The sequence below is a fragment of the Perognathus longimembris genome, chromosome 23 (assembly GCF_023159225.1).
Source record: "Perognathus longimembris pacificus isolate PPM17 chromosome 23, ASM2315922v1, whole genome shotgun sequence".
NCBI classification, from domain to species: Eukaryota; Metazoa; Chordata; class Mammalia; order Rodentia; family Heteromyidae; genus Perognathus; species Perognathus longimembris.
The window spans coordinates 21346010-21366627 of NC_063183.1; positions in this window are offsets into that span (position 1 = coordinate 21346010).

The window sequence follows — 20618 nt, forward strand, 5'->3', positions numbered from 1 at the left end:
GGTCAGATCTCTGACTTTCAATTTGGCTCTCACTATTCTATTTTGGTTAACAACTGGTTAGTTAAGTTGGTTCATCATAATTATGAAGATATTTGCCATTGCCTAGTTACTTCCGATTACTTAATGTCATTTGTTCATTTCTTCCAATTATTTGATAACTATTTATTGTCTGTCCCAAGACTTGTACAAGATAGGTTTTCAGGTGCTTGCCAAAAAAAAAAAAATACAGTAATAAAGTAAGCATAAATCCTATGTTAAGCAACTACTATCCTAAAGAGATATAGAAACAAATAACTATGATGCAATGTGCTAAAAATAAACACTTAAGTCGATAAATATTTATTGAGCACGTAGTATCACATTGGCAATGTGGGATTCCATGTTGAATCTCAGCGCTGCCAAGGCAAGTGTGAGCTTCAATTCTCAGCCCGATGCCACCCACACAAACTCTTCTCCAAGCTCCACATTTGCTGCTAATTACTCCACTCCTTCTCTTTTGAACCTTTCCCACCACAAAAGCACAATAATATGAATTATAACATCTTATATTAGAACAATATTGTCGACTTTTCCAAGTGTTTTCAGATGCGTTTTTCTCACATTTCTCCTGTGCATTAGGAAAAGCTCATATTATGATTTGGACTATTACTTTATTTGATACTGAAACAGTAAATGATTTTGTTCTGCCAAGATAAAAAAAAAAAGCTTCCCTTTTCATGCCCAGGTCCCTCTCCTCCCCCAACTCTATTCTTGCTTACTTTTCCTGTCTTTTCAGCATCGTATCAATATACTCCATTTCAGAGAAGGTTTCCAATTTCAGGTACCACTTCTGGACTCCAAGTTAAGCTGCTACAATGGTCTCTGATGTTGAAAGACTACAATAGATTGTCAGTGTTATCTTCAAGTGCTGATGGAGATTTATGAATGAGGATGGAGGAAAGTACCATGCCCATTGTCCCGATGATAACTGCCTGCAGAAGATTCATAAAAATTCTGACACTCACTTCATTCTTTTTCCCAGGCATCAGCTGTCAGGGGAAGGTCGCCCCTTCCCACTCAGCTTTGCAATGAAGTGATAAATGTGTCAGAAAGCTCATGCAGGGTGCAATCTTCTGCCTTGTAAACAGTTTTCATTGATACATACATTAAACTTAGTTCTCTTTTTTTTTTCCTGAGCCTTTGTGAAAGTGCTTGAAAAAAAATGATGCCACTGTCACTGCTACATGTCTCCCTCATGGTACAAATTTAAGTATAGGGGCTTGTTGAAAATATAGATAAAAAGATGTAACTGGCTGGGCCTCTTGAGTCTTGTTGGACACAAGGCTGACCAACACGGTAGAGCTATTTGTTTTACATGAACAAACCGACCACTGAGTTCTGAATTTTCATGAGTTTCTCTCCTGACCATTTCTCTGTTTCACCCTCCTATTATTTAGAGAAACATTTACCAAACCTCTGAAGACATGGAAGTAGGAATTCAGTTTTTAAAAATTAGGTCAATTTATTATTTTCTTCCTCCATGTTTAATGCAGAAAAGGGCCCCGTTTTGCATTCCCGTTGGCAATGTAGAAAGAATGAGGAGTGTATAATTGGGATCACGGCAGGAAATATGCTGGGGACTAAGAAAAAGTTTTACGAAATTAGACTATGGGGGGTGGAGGGAAGAAGAGACTTCAGGCAGAATGTAAGATACTACTATACATGTTTCAGTGGAAGTTCCAGGATCCCACCAAAACAGGAAACTAAAAGCTTTCAAAAACAATAGCTATCATTGTAGCTAAACTCCAGGCCCTTAACTTTGATTGCCTTTATTATCAGTATTTTTTGAATTATAACATATAATTAAAGACTGCTTGTCTATTTACTTTTATGCACACAGCACCTCTTATGGCACTGGACATGTAGGAGAGATTTACTGAGGGGAAAATGAAATCCAACATGTGGTTATATTCTGAATAAGAAAATTCCTTCCACTGAAATCTGTGTGTTCCATTCTATCATAAAAAGGAACAGCCCCTTTCTCTATGTCCCCAGCAAGACTGGGGTTTGATAGGTTCATATGTAATATGTGATCCTGCTAAAATTGTGCAGCAATGTGGTCTTTATGCTGTTGGGATCTTTTTCTTGGGCATTTACAGTGATTCCTCACCGGTCATGGAAGTTACATCCCAGAGACCGCTGCAGTAGGTGAAACTGCAAAGTAGCAGCAGCATTCGATAGTTGTCCCTCCCTATACTGGGGTTCACTTATTGCTGCTTTGTGGATTTCGCCTGTCGAAGGGGTCTATGGAACATAACTCCCGCAATAGGTGTGGATTCACTATTTACTTAAAAAAAAAAAAAGAACCTGTAAGACCATGAAGCTGCAGTTAAGGAACTGCAATAAAGCAAAGGATGACTGCGTACTAGAAAACTTCAGTTTCTCTTCAGATCCTTTCTACCTTATGCCTCTTAGGGCTTCCCAAGTGGGCCTTACTTTTTTTGGGGGGAAGGGAAACGCTTCAGTTCTCTGGCTTCTAATTCTATTTATAATTCAGAGAAATGATTTGGCCATATCAGAGTCTAAACAAGTACTTTCTGATATATGTGTGTGGTACTGGGGCATGAACTCAGGGCCTTGAGCTCTCCTTTAACTTTTTCACTCATAACTTACATTCTTGAGCTACACCTCCACTTGTGGCTTTTTGTTAGTTAATTGGAAATATACATCTCTCAGCTTTGTCTGCCCAGGCTGGCTTTGAGCCGAGATCCTCAGATCTCAGGATCTCAATGTCCGGAGTTGGTAAGATTACAGGCATGAGCCCCCAGTGCCCTCCTGTCTTAGGTCTCTTTTTTATTTTCCCTGGCTTAGGGCAGGTACCTTATTTGATTAGAGGCAGGAATCCCTAGCTCTCCTCTCACACATACATTCTGCCTTGTAGAAGTAACATCAAGATCCTGAGCCCAGGGTAGTTGCTGAATTGGAATGGTGTGTGTGGGAGCTGGGAAAGGGCTCCTCCAAGTTTCACATTTTACTTGTACAAGTCTTGAAGTTGACACAAAATAGGTGACATAAAACTAACTGGTCATCAATATCAGACCTTAATCCTGGAAACCACTTAAGGATAGAGTAGGAAAGACGCTAGAACTTATAGGCACAGGAAGGAACTTCCTGAATATAGTCCCAGGGGCACAACAAATAGGGGAAAGACTCAACAAATGGGACTACCACAAATTAAAAAGTTTCTGCACAGCTAAGGACATAGCCACCAAAATAGAAAGACAGCCAACCATATGGGAAAGGATATTTACCAGCACAGCAACAGACAAAGGCCTGATATCGGTCATCTACAGAGAACTCAAAAAACTAATCCCCTCCAAGCCCAATAAACCTATTAGGAAATGGGCAAAGGAGCTAAGGAGAGACTTCACAAGAGAAGATATAAAAATGGCAAAGAAATACATGAGGAAATGCTCACCATCCCTGGTGGTAAAGGAAATGCAAATAAAAACAACCCTGAGATACCACCTCACCCCAGTTAGAATGGCCTATACTCTGAACTCAGGCAACAACAAATGCTGGAGGGGGTGTGAGGAAAGAGGAACCCTTCTCCATTGTTGGTGGGAGTGCAAATTAGTACAACCACTTTGGAGAACAGTATGGAGGTTTCTCAAAAAGCTCAATATAGACCTACCCTATGACCCAGCCATACCACTCCTAGGCATCTATCCTGAACAGCAGGTCCCAAGATATCAAAAAGACATTTGTACTTCCATGTTTATCGCGGCACAATTCACAATAGCCAAAATATGGAAACAACCCAGATGCCCCTCCACAGACGAATGAATCCAAAAAAATATGGTACTTATACACAATGGAATACTACATAGCGATTAGGAATGGTGAAATATTGTTATTCGCAGGGAAATGGTCAGAACTCGAACAAATAATGTTGAGCGAGACAAGCCTAGAACACAGAAAACAAAGGGGCATGATCTCCCCGATATATGACTGTTAACAAAGGGAGACGGAGAGACAGTAGAGACCAAGTCTGTGAATACTGTATATGTTCTTGATGCATTGTATATTGTATAGATGTCTACCTGACATACAGAAGGGATAGAAAAACAGGACGTAAGATATCACAAGAAATGTACACACTGCCCTACTATGTAACTGTACCCTTTTTGCACAACACCTTGTAAAAAAATTTGTGTTCAATTAATAAACAAATAAAAAAAAACTAACTGGTCAGTGAGAGAGTAAGGCTCTTGTCTTGCCTTTAAAGTGCTTCTTCTCAGCTCAAGGAACATGGCAGAATTTCTCAATCTTAGCAATGTGCTATAATATTCGGATATATAGAAACATAGGTTCCATGGTTGCCCTCATTTGTAATAATTAGCCTATTTCTAGGATAGTCCTAGCAGAGGATCACAACAGCTCAATAGCTATGCATACATGATCAGATAAAACAATGCTAATTGAAATGAACTCCAAGATATGGAAACAGGAGGGTTTTTTTTTTTTAATGTACTGTGTGAAGTTCTTTCTTTCTTCCTTCATTTTTGCCCTTCGGTTTATCCCCTGTTGTCACTGGTTTTTATTTTGGTACTTTGTGTCCTGTATATATGTTTATGTGATTTGGGGAAGGGAAAAGGAATAACAAGATGGTTAGACAAAGGACAAAGGGTGAACCAGTGCAACAGTGATACTCACAAGACACTATGTTGGAAATTAACTTTACAACTTGGGGGGAGAGGAGATGGAGGAAGGAAGAGTAGGAGAAAACAAGGGAGAGGTAACACTGTTAGCCTAGAAATGTACTCATTACCTTTCTTATATAACTAACCCCTCTGTACATCACCTTTACAACAAAATTAAATATTATAGAAAATAAAAATTTTGGTATGAAGTTTACTCAAAAAATATTTGAGGGGGGGGGCTGGGGATATGGCCTAGTGGCAAGAGTGCCTGCCTCATATACATGAGGCCCTGGGTTCGATTCCCCAGCACCACATATACAGAAAATGGCCAGAAGTGGTGCTGTGGCAAAAGTGGCAGAGTGCTAGCCTTGAGCAAAAAGAAGCCAGGGACAGTGCTCAGGCCCTGAGTCCAAGCCCCAGGATTGGCCAAAAAAAAAAAAAATATATATATATATATATATATATATATATATATATATATATTTGAGGGGCTGGGAATATGGCCTAGTGGCAAGAATGCTTGACTCGTATACATGAAGCCCTGGGTTTGATTCCCCAGTACCATATATATAGAAAATGGCCAAAAGTGGTGCTGTGGCTCAAGTGACAGAGTGCTAGCCTTGAGCAAAGAGAAGCCATGGACAGTGCTCAGGCCCTGGGTTCAAGGCCCAGGACTGGCAAAAAAAAAATTGGATATATGAAAAGGAAGAAGACTGTCCCAAAGAAAGTATTCAATAAGAAAAGGGAAAAAGGCTTGCATGAATCTTGTAGTGCTGCTCTGGAATTATAGCTATCAGCATAAGTTCATGACTTTGTACTACATACACACAACCACAGATGCAGAAATGGTTACAGATGTGTGTATGCATGAGTTAGTAGAAACATGGGGTATACTTTGTAGATTTGTCCAGGGAGAAAACCTAGAATAATTAACATACCAGTAGCAACAAACACATCTCCTACCCAAATCTTGGTTTCTAAGTACAATTCTCTAGTAGAAGAATGTTGAACTGCTTAGAGAGGCGATTATGTCAAGGACTAGAGAAAGAAAAACATAAGATGCACTTGGAATGGCTGTGGTACCACAAAGTGAGAAATGTTCAAGGTGAGGGGAAGAGAATGATGCACACACAGCGACAGAGGGAGGAAGAAAAGGAGAAAGGAAAGGACGGAGGGAGGGAGGGAGAGAAGAGGAAGGAAGGGAGGGAGGGAGGGAGGGGAAAAAGTGAGAGGAAAGGGACAGGCAAAGAGGAAGAGGAGAAGAAGGGAAGGGAGGAAGGAAAAAGGAGGAAGGGAAGGAGGGAGGGATTAAGGAAGGGGAAGAAGGAAGAGAAGGAAGAAAGAACTAGGCATGTGGAAAGGGAACAGGTGTCCTCAGTGTTCAAAATGATAGCAGAATGAATAACGAAATACAAATGGTTATATTGGGTTTTGACTAACACTTGTGATATTTGTGTCACAAGCGTACACTGCCACAGATAAAATTTTAACTAGATAAGTGTATAGAGCAGAGAAAACAATGTTTCCTAGCTGAGGGGTTCCCATTAATCACTATACAGAGAACATAGAATATATAAAACCCACACAAGAAGATCGCAATGAACTTCGTTGCAGGCAAGGTCCACCAATGGATGCTGGAATTCATAAGCAACATTTAGGACAAATAGAAATAGCTCGCTTAAGATAGTTATTTATTACCAAGGGAAAATGTTAACTTTGTAGTGACAAAAGTCACTATCTTTGAGGGCTCATGGTAACGCTGAAATCATGTACCCCTGAAGTATGATGTACAATGATGTGCTTGCCAAGATGTCAGGGTATGACAGGTTTTGCAAAGAAAAAAAAAATTATGACCTCAGTCTAATCATGATAAAACATGAAACAGACCAAATGGATGGACAAAATAACTGACCAGTACTCCATAATAGTGGAAAGGTTGTGAAAGACAAGAAAAGCTCACAGAATTGTCACAAGGGGCATCAATACTTCTCATGAATAGTAAGTAATGTATTACCAGGAGCCAGTGTCTCGTGCCTGTAATCCTAGCTATTCAGGAGACCGAGATAGGAGGATCTTGATTCAAATCCAACCTGAGCAAAGTAAGTCTTAGAAATTCCATCTCCAAAGTAACCAGCAAAAAGCTGGACTGAAGGCATGACTCATGTGGTAGATAGCCAAGTTGAGTAAACTCAAGGCCCTGAGTTCAACCTTAGGAACAGGGAAAATCATAGCCTTGTACCAATACTAATTTTCTGACTTCAATAACTGTACAATACATAGAAAAGATGTTAACCTTATGAAACCGTGAAAAGCACATGAGGGCTGCCTTACTGTATATGAAGTTGTTATGTAAGTATACATTTATTTTGGAATTTTAAAAAATTAAATGGGAAGTAAACATTCAGCTAGAACATTTTCTTTCATTCACAGTAAAATCTCAATAATCCCAGTGGTACTATAACTTGAAAGTGGTGGAAATTTTCTTCTCCATACTTCTGCATGTAGCAGAAGGTCTGGCAAACAAGGTTATTGTCTAGAGTCTGGTGGATTTGCCTGGTGGACTGGTTTCAAACCATGACCCTCAGAACTCAGTTTCCTGAATAGCTAGGATTACAGATATGAGCCACCAGTGATGGGCTAGATTGTTTGCTTTTATGCCTATTTGGGGACAGAATTAAAGGTGACAGTTGTTTATTGCTGCAAATTCATTCTTCATAAACCCCTCTGAAAGACATTGCACTTGTCAGAGTTGGATCTGGTTCAGGTCATTGAGGGCTGGCTGCCCACATTCTGAACCTTGCACTTACCCACAGGAAGAGAGAACTTTTGGGAGGTTCTGTTGCTATCAAGGAAGTCTAGGTTTCCTTGAACACCTTGTAGAATTAGTATTTCATGGGAACAACATGAATAAATACAAAATGTTTAATGAATAATCCCAGAACTGGATTGTTGCTTGTCACTTTTCTTTCTAGTCTTCAAGTACCAATTCCATTTCATTTCTTGTTGCATTGATTTTTCTACTCTTTCTCTGCTTTAGACAGGAAATACCTTTTGGAAGAGTGCGGAGCAGGGGTCATATCTGATTCTGTGTCACTGGAGACTGGTGCCTGACCTACTCTACTGTATACATGAGAAAGAAACATTTAAATGAAGGGGAAATTGACTATCCTTCCAGCTTGCCCATTATACTCCTAGATAAAATATTAGCTAGTTTGTTTTAAATAGTGTCTCGCTAATTCTGGCATGACCTTTGGGGACATCATTAAAGTATAATTTTATTAAATACCTGAGCCTGTTCTTCTTCCCTCCCAGTATCCCTTCCTTCACTGTCTACCAGCTGTAAGTTAAGCAGTTTGGAGCAAGACTGGTATAATCCTTCCTAGGCCTTACTGTCTCAAAGAAAGGTGTTAAATACAGAATTGCAAAAACAGAAGATCAACAGCAATATGGAAAAAGGAGAGCGTATGGGGCAGAGAGACAAATGAATGCTTCCTAAAGTATAAAATCCTAAAAAGTAAATCCTAAAAAGTAAGTTCTTTTCATCAGAATTCCAAGAGTTAAAGTAAGCTACATTAAAGACTGCCTAAAGTGTTTCTCCGGAGACCATCCCTATTTAAGCTCTTTCCTGCCAATCATAATGTCCTACTTCCTGAAGCTTACTCCGTATTTTCTCTGTCTCTCAGTAGCACTATTCCTCCCTCCCCCCCCCCAACCTCCACTCCTGTCCTCCCATGCGGCCCTTTCAGTGTTATCCTAATGGATCATTCTTCCTTCTCCATCTGACTCAACATAGAAATGTTTAACTTCTCCACCCACCTGTGTCTCCGTTTCCTAAAATCAGTATTTCTGGCTTCCTATCGGTCCTCTCTACCATTTTATCCATCAGCCACAGAAACAATGGACTATTGAGAAAAGACCCTGTGCTATCAAGAAAGACAGACTTGAGTCCCAAGTCCAGCTTCACTAATTAATAGTTAGGTGATCTTAGGGTACTGGTCAGTCATTCCAAATGCCTAAAGAAACCAAATACGAAAAGGAAAATTGAGTTTCAGAAAAATGTCTCCCATCTTCCTATAAACCTGATGCATTGAAAGGCTATTGAGGTAACTTAAGTTGGCATAAATTCTACTGTAGTCTTTCTTTCTCCCTCCGAATTTTGAAGTCACTTCAATTACCTTCTACTTCCTAATATTGTTGGTGTGCAGTCATGTTACATCTGTACTTGCTGTCATTTTGCATACAGCTCCCATTCACAATCCTGTTAGGATCTTATCTTCATTCTAACATCCTGAAAGTTCATGCCAATGCCTGTCTTGGTGAGTCTTTAAAACTCATTATAGTAGGTACTCAGTGGTTCTTTCAATATGGCCTACTAGGTTCTTCTATTTGGAGCTGAGCACAGGGGAACCACAGTCCAATCAAAGCCCAGGTAGAGCCAACTTGCAAACTGGTGGGCAAGAAATAAGTGTTGCCATATGCCACTGAGATTTGGGGTCTCTTGGTTGTCAACACTAAAAGCTGATGAATTCTAGTTCACTGTCCATGTGTTTGACAATGAGGCATTCAAACACTAGTTAGAAGTTCTGCATTTGTTTGTTTGCATTTGTATATGTTTATGATTCTTGTATCTATGTCTGTCTATTTCTCCCTCTATTTCTCTCTCTAACCCATCTGTTGTGTGTGAGAAAGAAACAGAAAAAGAGAAGGAAGGAAAGGACGGAGGGAGGGGAGGAAAGGAGGGAGAAAGGGAGGGGGGAAAGAAAGACAGAAAGAGAAAGAAAAGAAAGAATGAAGAGAGAGAAAGAAAAAGAGAAAGGAAGAAAAAGAAAAGAAACAAACTTGGTAAGAACCAGCTAAATCATGACTGTACCCTCAAATACAATACTAATATTTAAATCTAAAGATTAAGTCTTCTCTTAGGCAGGCACAGAAGAGGCTCCTGTCCCTTCCTGAGTAGGCACTTAGATTTCAACAAGTTCTCATCCATCAGTTTAAATTTTTGGGTAGGGTCTCTGGTTCTCTGTCATCTCCTGTTTCGTTCTCTATGTCCTTATGCACCTCAACCTATTTTATTCCTTTCCATCTTTTTTAGTTTTTCAGAGAGAGCTAAAGTAAATGTGTGTTCACTGTGTCACATTTAACATGCAGTCCACAAATTTTCAAAAACTCTTAAAGAACTATGGTCTCACTTTCTTTTACAGCCCAGTGTCATGAGCAACAGGTTTTTCCTGTCCTAATCAGAAAGGTTCTGAGGCTGCAGAGTCAGATGAATTGTACGTGAGGATGGAGTAGTGTTGCTCTGTTCTATGATGCACACATTGTCAGTAGAAATAGTAAGTAGTCAATGAGCATAATGAGAATGATCAGGCTCCAGAGCTGCAAAGCCTGTGTGAATCATGGAGTTCAGTGTTCTCTATGTTTTTCCTAGATCACTTGATACTATATCTTGGATCTTGAATGTTTCTCAAAGGTCTATGTGTCATAAGCTCGATCCTTATCCCATGGCTTTATTGGAAGGTGGTGGACTTTCAGAGGTGGGGCCTAGTGGGAGGAGATCATTGGGGGTGGGGCTTAGCGGGAGGAAGTTAGGTCATTGGGTGTAGGACCCTGTGGGAGATCTTCAGATCATTGGGAGTATGTCTTACAGGGAAATAGTAAGACCCACCCCCTTCTATGGCCTCTTTGCTTCTTGTGAGGCAAGTAGTTTGCTCTCTCATGCAGTTCTGCCATGATAAACTGGCTCTCACCACAGGCACAAAACCAATAGGGCTGAATCATGGACTGGAATCTGTAGAATCATGTGTGAATGCAACTTGGTTCCTGTATGAGTTGATTATGACTTTTGTTTTTTAAAATAGGAACAGAGGGCTGGGAATGTGGCTTAGTAGTAGAGTGCTTGCCTAGCATGCAAGAAGCCCTGAGTTTGATCCCTCAGCACTACATACACAGAAAAAGCTGGAAGTGTCACTATGGTTCAAGTGGTAGAGTGCTAGCTAGCCTTGAGCAAAAGAAGCCAGGGACAGTGCTCAGGCCCTGAGTTCAAGCCCCAGGACTGGCAAAAAAAAAGGAACAGAAAGCTAACCATTCCAGCCACATCTATTTGCCTTTGTATAAACAATAGTACTCACTAGACACACTTTTAAAACTTAGGTGTTAAAATATTATATTATTTCTATAAATGGGATAGCAGATCACCCATCAGACTTAAAAAGTGACTTAATCAAATACTAAGGAGGTAAAAGGGGGTAAGTTTTCAGTTCTGCTGGACACAGTTACTTGCCAAAGGCTCTGACTCTGAAGGTTTTTTTCTATTAAAAACAAAAAAGGAAAACTAGGTAAGGACTTAGAGTGATGCTAAAGATAATTAATATTCCTAAACTGAGACTTCTTATGGTATAATACAAGGAAAGTACTGAAAGTAAGTTGAGAAAAGGATGAATGTTGTATTACATGATTCCATGTTAATGAATGTTCACACATTCCAGATTAACAGAGTTGGGCTGAGCTTTTAGAGACAGGCCTAGTCCACATGCATTGATCTCTCAGATGAGGTTGATGAATAAAGGGAAAGTGCCCTCCAAATTGTCCTCAACTAGTCAGCTATAGTGCTAGGACCCATTGCCATGTCCCGAGAATCCAGCCTGTTTTCTCTCCCACAATCCTCTAGCCTCCTATGGAATCATAAACGATAACAAGACTAGATCGGGAGAACCCATGATTAAATGGTAAATGTAACACTATTCTCTTCCTTTTGCTGTCAAACAAGCAGAAGCACGAGGATGGTGATACTTATAGGAATGTGTCATGGTGGCTTTCCTTTCTTCTTTCTTCCTTTATCATTTTTTTCAGTTCAGGATTGTTTTTCTTTTGAAAAAATAGGTTTTAGATACTCTCTTACAACATTACCCACACTTTACAGAGAGGGAGCTTATTAAAAGTTAAGAAAGAACACAGAAAATAGCATCTATATCACAACCGAACCTTTAAAAAAAATACATATGGTGGAAAAACAGAATCCTGCCCTTATAAAGTGACAGTATTGCAGGTTCCATTTCCACATACATCTTTAACTATACTGATTTAGAAATGGATATTGAACACTTAAGGTCCTGAAAATATAAATCAATATTTGGATTGGAGTTTTAAGGGGGAAAGAAGCAAAGCATATGTCAAGTATAATTAATTCAACCCACCAAATACACATTAGAGATTCTCACAAAGAAAAAAAAAGTCACAAAACCAAGTAATTGAATAATTTCCCTGAAATTCTTCAGCGCTCTTATTTCTCTAGGCTTTCCAGATGCATTTTGAAGTCCTTTGTCATGGACACAACGTGGCTCATTTTTACTAATTAGGGTGCCCTGTAATAAAGGAAACTTAGACTAACATTTATTAAATATCTTTTGTGTAATACAAGTGGGGTTTTATTTGTTTTTCAGTGAAGTAAAGTTCTTCTAAACCTATTAACTATGCCATATTTTACATATCTTGTTATGTTTGCTATTTACATCAGCTCTAAGAAATGTACTGGCCATGTTAGTCATGCTACATATGATGCATTAGTTGTTTTTTGTTTTCCTGTTCCAGTACTGGGGCTTGAACTCAGGGCCTGCTTGCTGTACCTTAGCTTTTCCCTCTGAACGTTGTCAAAGATATCACTTGAGCCACAGCTCCATTTCTGGCTTTTGGGGGCAGTTAATTGGCGACCAAAGTGTCATGGATTTTCCTGCCCAGGCTGGCTTCAAACTTCAATTTTTAGATCTCAGCCACTTGGGTAGCTAGGATTATAGGTGTGAATCACTGAAGCCTGGCTTGAGATGCTTATTATCTTGACATATGGATGGAGTCCCCTCTGGTCAGGAAAGCTGAGCTGTGAGTCTTTGCACAGAAGAGGCGAAGCTCTAAGTCAGGGTGGTCACTTGTCCTGAGGGGCAGTTTCTCAATCAGTAGTCAGCATCCAATGACCTTTGTTGCCTTCTCTCTCTTCCTCTATTCTTCCTTTCCCTCTTTCCCTCTTCCCCTCTTCCTTCTCTTCTCTCCCTTCACTTCAGTCTTGTACTTGAAATAGGTGGACCCATCTGGCCTCTGAGTTCTTAGGTTCCCTTCCAAATGTTTTCCTTTCCACATAAAAGCCAGAATTTTCTTCTTCCTTCTTCCTTCCTTCTTCCTTCCTTCCTTCCTTCCTTTCCTTCCTTCCTTCCTTCCTTCCTTCCTTCCTCTTCCTTTCTTTCTTTCTTTCTTTCTTTCTTTCTTTCTTTCTTTCTTTCTTTCTTTCTTGCCAATCCTGGGCTTGGACTCAGGGCCTGAGCACTTTCCCTGGATTCTTTTTTCTCAAGGCTAGCACTCTAGCACTTGAGCCACAGTGCCACTTCTGGCTTTTTCTATATATGTGGTGCTGAGGACTCGAACCCAGGGTTTCATGTATATGAGGCAAGTACTCTACCACTAGGCCATATTCTTAGCCCCCAGAATGGTTTTCTTAAAACAGATTGAACCAGGTGCCAATAGCCCACTCTTGTAATTCTAGCTACTCAGTTGATTGAGATTTGAGGATTGTGGTTTGAGTCCAACCCCAGGCAGAAAAGTTCACGAGACTCTTATCTCCAATTAACCACTTTAAAAATAAAGCTGGAAGTAGAGCTGTTGTTCCAGTGGTTGAGCCTTGGATGAAAAAATTTAGGGACAGTGGCCAGGCCCTGAATTCAAGCCCCAAGACTGATACAAAAACAAAGAAAACACCATCAATTGAACTAGATGTTCTTCTTCAAGATGGTTGAGTGCACTCCAAAGTCACCTGCCATTCATTCCTTCCCTCCGAAGTCCCATCAGGCTTACCAACTATAGAACAATATATTTTCCAAGCGCTGAGAATGGGAAGTGGGATGGGGGTGGGAGTAGAAGCTGTATCCATAGTAGAGATTTCAGTACATTTCCCAGGTTCATTGATAAATCAGGAGACAGGAGGAAGGCTGCCAGGGAAGGCAGAGGCTGCTGTTTACATCTGAAACAGGGGCAGCAGGTCAGTTTTCCTGCTGAGGACTGGAGCCCAGAGGGGAAGTGGGTTTTCACCGATCTGCATAATGTCATGCCCAGCGTGGCCCTTCATTTATAGACAAGGCCAGGATGACAAAGACACACACACACACACACACACACACACACACACACACACACACACTGACAGAACACTGCAACAGAAACTCAGCATTCATAACATATTACCCTAAAGCAAGGAGGAAAGGAGGAAATTTAGAGGAACATTTTACTTTATAAGAGTGGGGCAGGGGGGCGTACTTTGCAGTTTCGATGAATTTAGGGCTTGTGAGTTGGCAGATTGGTACCCAAGTGAGGATGATGGTAAACACAAATATCCTCCTAAGAAACAGAGGCAGAGTGGAGATAGAACGAGGAGACGGAGAGCCTTGAGTGTTCTATCCTGCTGGCTTTGCAAAGTGCCTAAGCAGCCACAGGCCAAAGTGCAAGTGACCCCAAGAGGCTGGACACATTTCAACACCACTGAACAACCTCTCTTCCAGAACTTCCAGAAGGAATACAGTGCTGCTGATGCTTTGACTTGAAGCCAGTGAAAGCCATCTTGGACTGTTGACCTCCAGAGCAGTAAGATAATAAATTTGTCTTGTTTTAAGGCTAAATAGCTGCTAATCAGTTAACAAAAGAAATGGAAACAAATGCAATTCTGTGACATTATGTAATATTTTTTCAAGAATTTTCCCAGTGCCTCAGAAATGCTACTTTATAGTATTTGTGCCTAGTTCTCAATCTAAAAATGAAAACAAAACTAAATCAGGGTCAGGTGTGGTGGTTCATGCCTGTAATCCTGGCTGCGCAGAAGGCAGAGATTGGGACCGTCAGGGTTCTGTATCAGCATGTGGAAAATGTTCACAAGACTCAAAAGAACCTGGATCCTATGGTGCGTATCTGTCTTCCTGGCTTTATAGAAAGCATACATAGCAAGATCTTGCTGATCTGAACAAAAAAATAATAAGATGCTCTTTGAATAATAACAAAAGCAAACAGGACTGGGGGAATGGATCAAGTAGTAGAGCTCCTGCTTCACAAGCACATGCTTCTGAGTTCAACCCCTAATACCATAGAAGGTAGAGAGGAGGGAGGGAGGGAGGGAGGGAAGGTGAGGAAGGAGGAAGGAAGGAAGGAAGGAAGGAAGGAAGGAAGGAAGGAAGGAAGGAAGGAAGGAAGGAAGGAAGGAAGGAAGTTACTATAACATAACTAGCTTAGACTTCCAATTAGCCTAACAATGCTTCTGGCTTAACATTATAACTATATGTCCATGTCCCCTCTAATTAGAAGTGGACACCTGTAGAACAAGATGGGATTCCATCCCTGGTATGTATGTGGCTTACCGTCTTCTGAAATGCAAGTTGAGGCTAGGGACACAGCAAAACAACAGGAAGATCTGAGACCCAGAGTGTAATAAAACAAGTCTGATTCCCCCCGCCTTTGACCAGTCTTAGGTGTTCTTAGGAAAGCTCTGAAAGTTCCAAGATCCTAGTAGCCTTGGCAAGTTGACAGGTGCCTTGCAGCCATGATGTGAAGAACATGTAAAATGAGCTCCAGGTAAGTTAATTTCCCTCCTGTAAGGATTTTGTTTGTTTCTTGGACTAGTCCTGGGGATTGAACTCAGGGCCTTGGTGCTGTCCCTGAGCTTTTGTATTCAAGGCTAGCTCTATACTGCTTGAGCCATGGCTCCACTTCTAGCTTTTTTGGTAGTGAGTTGGAGATGAGTGTCTAACAGACTTTCCTGCCCTGGCTGGCTTTGAACCACAATCCTCAGATCTCATCCTCTTGAGTTGCTAGGATTACAAGCATGGGCCATGGGCACAGGTTCCTCCTATAAGATTTTGGATGCTCTTCAGCTGGATTCAGGACTCAACCGGAGTAAAGTATCTGAGGGTTGGGCAAGTTGAAGTCTTGTTTATTCAGAGTGAGGCCCCTCAGCAGGTGGACTAGGCCAGGAATATCAACAGGTTGGAGAAGAGAGTAGGATTAGATTGAGGGTGTGTGTTCTGGGTGATAGAAATAAAGCAGTCTTTCTGGGCTTGGGAGGACAGTGGAGAGATGGGCAGCAAGGAGATTGGTCTGAGTGAGACCAGCCATTTCTCTTCTACAAAGCAAAATAGCAGGAGAACAGAAGAGCTCAGAGCCTGGATCTGGGAAGTCCTTCGCTAACCATTTGTGTTTAGGCTGGATAAATGTCAGCACCTATGATGTGCCATAATGAATCTTTTCCCTTTTTCTACTGCTACCACTGCTACTAAGACCTTGAGGCTCTGGTTTGCCTTGTCTTTTGGAATTCTGTAAAAGGGGAAAAAAATTAATCCAACACAAGCAAAAATTTCTAAGTCCCAGACACAATGGCATCATGACAGAGAGGAGGACATAGCCAGCCACTTGCCAGGAGCCATTTCACAATCCCTGCTCTGAAGCTTGCATTAATCCCCTCTGTCTCCATTTAATTTGGAATCCTGTACAGAGTGTCCCACATAGACTCCTTTGCTGTCTTATTCACCTTCATCACCGAGTCCCTGCTGTTCCTGTTTGACCCTTACATCAGCATACATTACCCTGTCTCACACATTTCATGGCTTTCCACTGGAGAAAACCAACTGTGAGTGAGGACACTCCTAGGCCATGTGCCTCAAAGTAATTGAATGGCAGATGGACAAAGGGGAGAAATCTACCGCCATCCCCTGCCATGGTAAATGCTCTTTTCTTTCTTTCCCTTGCTGGCTGACCAGGGTTGTTGGGTGACTGGTTAGGGAGTGGTGTTAGGAGTTAGTGTTGAAGCCCCTTGTATATTTCCAACTTACTGACATTTGAATCAAGGACTTGTTCTGTAATCATTCAAATACTACAGAAGTGATTCTAGGCTTCATCCCTCCAAATACTCTTACCGTACTCCAAACCTGATACACCTTTCTGCCCCCAATCAGGTGGTTACCCTATCCATTCCTGCAGTCTGAAGCTCCTCTTCCCCCACTGTAGGGTGGGTATGGGTAATGCCAAATACAGACAATCTGCTTCCTTTTTGCTTGCAAATCTCTCCTAGGTGCCACCAGTTGGCAGAGCTGGTTTTTAGCACTCCTCTGAGCTGCTCTAGTGGAGGCTGGAGGAGCCAGACCTGCTGGTGTGAACCCTGCACTATCCATGACTTTGTTACCATATGCCCACTTGCCCACTTCCCATCCATCCAGGCCTAGCCTATCATGACCTTCCTAGGGTGTCAGGATGAACTAGGGTCACTTGCAAACTAGACAGGATCCTTGAGCACTCTTAACTCCATGTTGTAAAGGTAACAGGAGGGATCAAGGAAGGAGAATCTGGGAAGGAGAATCCCAGGAAAGGCAGAGAGCACTTCCCAGACTGATTCTCTACCTCCAAGCAGCTTCCTACAATGCCTTGCTTCCTCCTTGAAGCCTGTCTGCTCACATCTATGGATCACAGGTCTATATTCAAATTCTAAACATGGTAGCTCTACTAGATTATCTTCCTTATTCTATAGCAGTCCTCATGTCATTGCCTTTGGCTCTATGGTCTCAAGTGCCTGCTCTGTGTTAGTGACACCCATACCTCTGCTCTGATCTCATACAGCCAACAGCGTGTTTAGCCTTTCCCATTGCCGATCTCAAAACCATCTGAAACAGCACATCCAGTCAAGTGTAATACTCCTCTTAGGTATAAAACTTCAGAGGGCTCCAAACTCAGTGGGTAATTTAAATCATATTTTAATGCAGTATTTTAAAATTTAAAAACTCAAGGGCTGACACTGACCAAGAAGCTTTCGACTCACAATGTAACTTAGGCATTGTAACCCCTCGATACAACTACATAATAACAACAAATTTTAAAAAAATTAAGTCAAAATGTATACAAGCATTCCATTATACCCAAAATATTAATATTTCCATTGAAAATAAAATCCCTGTTATAATTATTGTTTTCTTTTGTCTCAGGCTTCAGGGCAGCTTGGTACCCTTCTGTGACTGATCTTACATTTATATAAGGTTTTAACTATTTTATTCTCAATGTATTTTTGCAGTAGGTTATTGTTTTTAATAGTGCATTAAAATATTTATGTTGATCCCAGAGCTTTGGGTACAACCTTAAATTATATATGGAGACAAGGAGCCTCGTGTGGCCAGCCCTTGTCTTGGTCCTCTGTGTGATCACCAGCCATGAGGGGTAGGAGATCAACCTAGTTGCTAGGATAGGAAAAGCCAACCTGCCTGGGGCCTGGTTTCTCAGTCTGCTTGGACTCCAACAACAAAATATTCTAGAATGAGTGGCTTACAGAACTGAAATCCAGTTCTCACAGTCCTAGAAGCTAGAAATCCAAGATTGGGTGCCACCATGGTTAGGCTCTCCCAAAGGCTCTCTGCCTAAAGTGGATGGCTGTGTTGTCACTGTCCTCTCATGAAAGAGGGATAAGCAAGCTCCAGGTCTTTCATGGTGGGAGATTAATCCCATGAGACCGCCTCATCCAACTCTCATCCATGATGCATCTTTATCATCATCTCAAAGTTCTCACCTTTGAATAGTATCATATTAGGACTATGAATTTGAGAGGGTTGTAATGCCATTATAATGCCATCTATAATGCTACTGCTTCTGATAAGATACAAATGGCATCACAATGTCTGACTTAAGACACATCTGGCTTTTTTCCCGTTACTTCATGTTATGTTCACAGAAGTCTGTAGGAATAGGAAGAGTGGGCTTTATTACCCTCGGTGCAAACTGAAGAAACTGAGCAGGTTGCTAAATAGTATGAGTTATTCAAACCCAGGGATCCAGATTCCAAAACAAGGTTCTTCCTACCACTGTAGCACATCCATTCTGTTTCTTTTCACCACGACCTGGTGCTTTAACTTCCCTTGTCTCCATTACGGCTCCAACTGTGCAAAGTAGTCAGGACATGAATTCTTGTTCCTATCTTGTGAATGAGGATGTTGAGTCTAAAGGACACTGGGTGGGACAGTCAGGCTACAAGTTGGGTTCTCTGCCCATACCTGCTCCTTGGCACAGAAACTACCTATACAAGCCCCGTCAGGAGTGAGGGAGAAAGAGGCCCACCTGTGTACTGGGCCTGGACCCCTGAGGGTCCACCTGATTGGAAGGGTCTTCCCGACGAGCCTCCATGGTACAGCTTTTGGCTTTCTGGTACAGTGGACTGAGCAGGCTGCAGGCAAGCTGTTCCCATCCTGCTTTAGCCTTTCCTGGAGGCCTTGCCAGTGCCCCTGTTGTTCAGAGCCACCCTGTGGGCAATGGTAGGTCCCAGGCTCACAAAAGGCAGATGGTCCCCCCAGGGCAGCCTCGGGAAGAGCCTGGCTTAAGTCTCTCATTTCAGCAGCACTGGCATGCAGATTCAAGGCTTTCAGATAGTCCAGAAATCATATTTTCCTTCAAACAAGAGGAAACACATGAGCCTAGAGCCCCATCAGGGACTATATAAATGCCAGGATGTGGCTAATGGACCACACGTCTTGAAATTCGATTATGGCAACAGGAGCAAAATACTGGAAAGAGAGACAGTTGATCCCAGCCAAAGACATGGAATCAAAGAATAGAATAAAATCCCCGAAGGAAGAATTTAAGGGGTTCTTCATACAGGTCTCTGCCCTTTGAAATCAAAGGAAGCCATCAAAGACCTGTATATGTTTAATTGAGTAACAGTGAATTATTTATTTTGTTTATTTGTGTGTGCTGGTGCTAAGACTTGAACTCAGGGCTTCATACTCTCACTTGTCTTTTTGACTCAAGGCTAGCAGCTCTACCAGTTGAGCCACACCTTCACTTCCCACTTCTTTGTGGTTAATTGAAGATAAACGTCTCATGGGCTTTTCTGCTTGGGCTGGCTTTGAACTGTGAGCCTCAGATCTCAGCTGCCTGAGTATCTAGGACTATAAGGATGAGCCACCAACACCTGGCTAACAATGAATCTTAGAAAGAAGGATGTCATACAGATACATTTGTAATTCAACACAAAGAATAAGTTCCCCAAAGTCCAGTAGCCAAAACAGTAAATGTAAATGAGAACAAAATGTGATTTGTGGGAACAGCCAATGAGACAAGAACCCAGGGAACTGGACTTTCTTAGAAAGCTTCTCTATTATGTGTCAATGTAAGTGGCCATGTTTTATCTGGAGATATTCAGTAGTTTCCTCTCCATCCTCCAACTTTCCTCTTGCTCCTCAAATTCTTTTCCTCTCTTGTCTTTCTTCCTTTATCTTCTATTCTATTTTATCTTCTTTCTATTCTATTCTATTCTTTCTATTCTATTCTATTTTATCTTCTTTCTCCTTTTTCCCCATCCTTTCCTTGTACTTCCTTTCTTCCATTTGCTCCTTCTCCTCCTCTCTTTTCTTGTTTATTCTCTCTTTTCCTTTTTACTGCCTATTCCTCCACTATTGCAGGGAAGGGTTTTTGTATTCCCAGGTGCTTTTGGTTGTAGGGATGTGAGGTTACCTGGAAAACCTACAAGTCTTTGTAGGGATAGAAAGGCTTACAAGGGACTTCCTGAGCAGTGAAAGAAACAGTTGCCTGCCCACGTGCCGCCTGTACAATTTCCAAATGAGAATACAACGCGGACATTAACTGGTGGTCCTGAAAACTAGAAAATGACATGGAAACAGCTTATCTGCTCCATTTAAATGAAAAATTCACGATGCAGAAGTTTATGTGCAGCATAATTACAACTGGGTATAAAAACACCTGCCAAAAACTAGGCACAGGGAAAGTAGGAAGGAAATATGCCAAAGTATTAACAGTCGTTTCTTCAAGTAGGGAGAGTTTTGGGGATTCTTTTCCAGCTTTCATTCCTCTCCAAGTTTATTTAGTAAGCATATTTTGCTTTTGGAATGATAAAGTATGAAGTCAACTGATATTGCCAAAAACTTT